A 2,447-nucleotide genomic window follows, 5' to 3' on the forward strand; every position below is an offset into this window, starting at 1 on the left:
AACCCTAATCCTGTAGTAACTTCCTCATAATCAAGAGGAACACTAGGTTCAAACCGAGGCATATCCACTTCATCGGGCATTTTGGTATAGTTGTGTCTCAAAGGGGGTGGACACGCCTTATACCCAACGCCTTTCTTGTTCCCTTTTAGCTGTTGAGCTTCTATAATGTGATCAAGCACATATCGGGAGTTAGAATAACTCTCCACTTTGAGCTTGATTGCATCATGCTCGCATATTGCCACAACTAACTCTTTCTTTGTTTCCTCAATGATATTAATGTAGTTATTAATACAAATTTGTTTGTTGAAAACATTTTTTGTCAATTCGGAAACACTTTTCTTTAAAGTTTCGATTACTTCTTTGAAATCTTTTTCATTTCGAGCTAAAGTGTAACGCCCCGGATTTAATTATGAGTCTGCATATTTATATTACTAAAACATGTTTTAGGAAATAACTAGTAAGTGAGTCTAGTTAGAAAGTGAATTAAAATTTTTAGTTAAGAGAAACAAGTTATGGCCATTTAAAGAAAAAATAAGTATGTTAACATAAGGGGTTGAATATGTAAATAGTGAAAAAATAATTTACTAAACATAAAAGAAACACACCACCCACACATATGAGGTGTGGGTGTGTCGCCTGGAACAAGGAGAAAAGAGGGGAAAACCCTCTTGTTCAACAAATCAGTAAAATTGAAAGGGAAATCAGAGTCTGATCGAATGCATGAACACTAATCCTTGATCACTTAAGAATTTCCTACATAAGGTATGTCGAAATTTATGATTTAGTGATCATGTATGGAATGGGTTTTTGGTGAAACTTGAAGTTCATATGAAATTAGTATAAGTATGTGTTAGAAATTCCATATGGAACTTGAATTATGCTTGAATTCGACCTAATTGATAGTTAAAGGTAAAAACCCACTTAGAATTTGGGTAGTAGTGACTTGTAACATGAGGTTATGATGTAGATTAGCACAAAAGATTATACATGATGATGTTCTTGATAAAATGTCACCTTCGAAATCGAATTAGGATGAGGGTTGCATGAGATTTCAATTAAAATGGATGTTCTTGATGATTTAGACATGAATTAGCTAAGTTATGCAAATAATACTTGTACACTATGCTTAATTAATAGTATGCACGCCAAGTGTTCGTTAAAATGCTTGAATGATATAATCGGATGATTTTACAAGATAAATGACTAGAATTGGGAAATTGTCGCTTGTAGTAAGAGTATGTTTAAAAACGGAATGAAGAGAATGACATGAACCTAAAGTATGTGATTTGAATTGTAGGAATCAAGGAAGAAAGCTCGAGTCGTTCCGGGTCACAAACAAACAACGACAAAGGTAAGTTCCTTTACTTACGAAATGTTATTAGTTGCACAATCATAAGTAATATCCTTTTTCATGTTGAGATTGTATACTAGTAATGAGTTAGTTGAAAACGAAGTATGGTATGAACATGGATTGAATGATATGAAGTGATATAAATCAAGTTGAGAAATTTATGTTTGGAAGGAGTTATGATCATTCTCTCGTTGTTGGCTAGTATGTTGTTGTCGAATAAATTTATTTCTAAATTGTCTAATGGTTTGGTTGAATGTAGGTAAATCCCATTGTTAAGGGCGCTACTTGGATCGAACACAAGCATGATGCACGCTTCCGTGAAGAAACTAGTCATGGTCAAAACTTTTGTAAATGTTTTTCTTTTGTTCTAAACGGTTCTTTTGTAAGTTTTATAATCCGATAGTCGTAGATGTTGAACTTGTAGATGAAAGATTAAACTAGTTGTTTATGTAATGTTTGGGTTAAAAACTCTTGCAACCACTATTTTGATAGTTACTAAGTCAAATGCAGAATTTTGGGTTGTGAATTATTCGACCCGTTTACCATTTTGTCAAATGCAAGTTCGTTGTTCCTTTTTAAAAGTTTTAGAACTTACAAGTTGGTATCAGAGCCTAGGTTTGAGAGATTCGAGTAAATTATGATGCTCGAACTCAAACCAAGAGATCTTGTGGAAGTGTGTTCGTTCCAAGCACCACGCAAGTAAGTAATTTAAGGATTTCATACTTGTAGACAGAAATGGGAATGGGTTATGGTTTAGTTACTAGTATGACATGTGTTTGGATGATAATGGGTGCGATGGAAGGCTTCGGGACTGCCCAGGACCGTTTCGGGTTGGAAAAGGGGGCTGGAAATGAAAGTTTTTGGCTAATCAGCGTTTGCACACCAGGAAGCCCGTCGGCGACGGCCTATATGCCGTCGGCGACGGCACCCTCCCACCCGACGGCTTATACTCCTGCCTACGGGCAAAATGTGGCGACGGGGTTTTCCCGAGCCCGTCGGCGACGCACCCAGTGCCGTCGGCGACGGGTCCCCCTTAATTGTTTTGCTGAAATTGTTTGTTTATCATGTTAAGGCCCTTAATTCGATTATGGCATTC

General features: G+C 36.5%; 1 long non-coding RNA gene across 1 annotated transcript; it reads left to right on the forward strand.

Moving 5' to 3' along the window:
• The first annotated feature begins 616 nt into the window (after nt 1-616).
• Nucleotides 617-1,821, forward strand: LOC110896785. Its single transcript, XR_002568163.2, has 3 exons — nt 617-762; nt 1,298-1,351; nt 1,611-1,821. It is a non-coding gene; the product is annotated as an uncharacterized LOC110896785 (long non-coding RNA).
• Nucleotides 1,822-2,447: the final 626 nt, after the last annotated feature.

Source organism: Helianthus annuus, chromosome 12 (genome assembly GCF_002127325.2).
Source record: "Helianthus annuus cultivar XRQ/B chromosome 12, HanXRQr2.0-SUNRISE, whole genome shotgun sequence".
Classification (NCBI taxonomy): domain Eukaryota; kingdom Viridiplantae; phylum Streptophyta; class Magnoliopsida; order Asterales; family Asteraceae; genus Helianthus; species Helianthus annuus.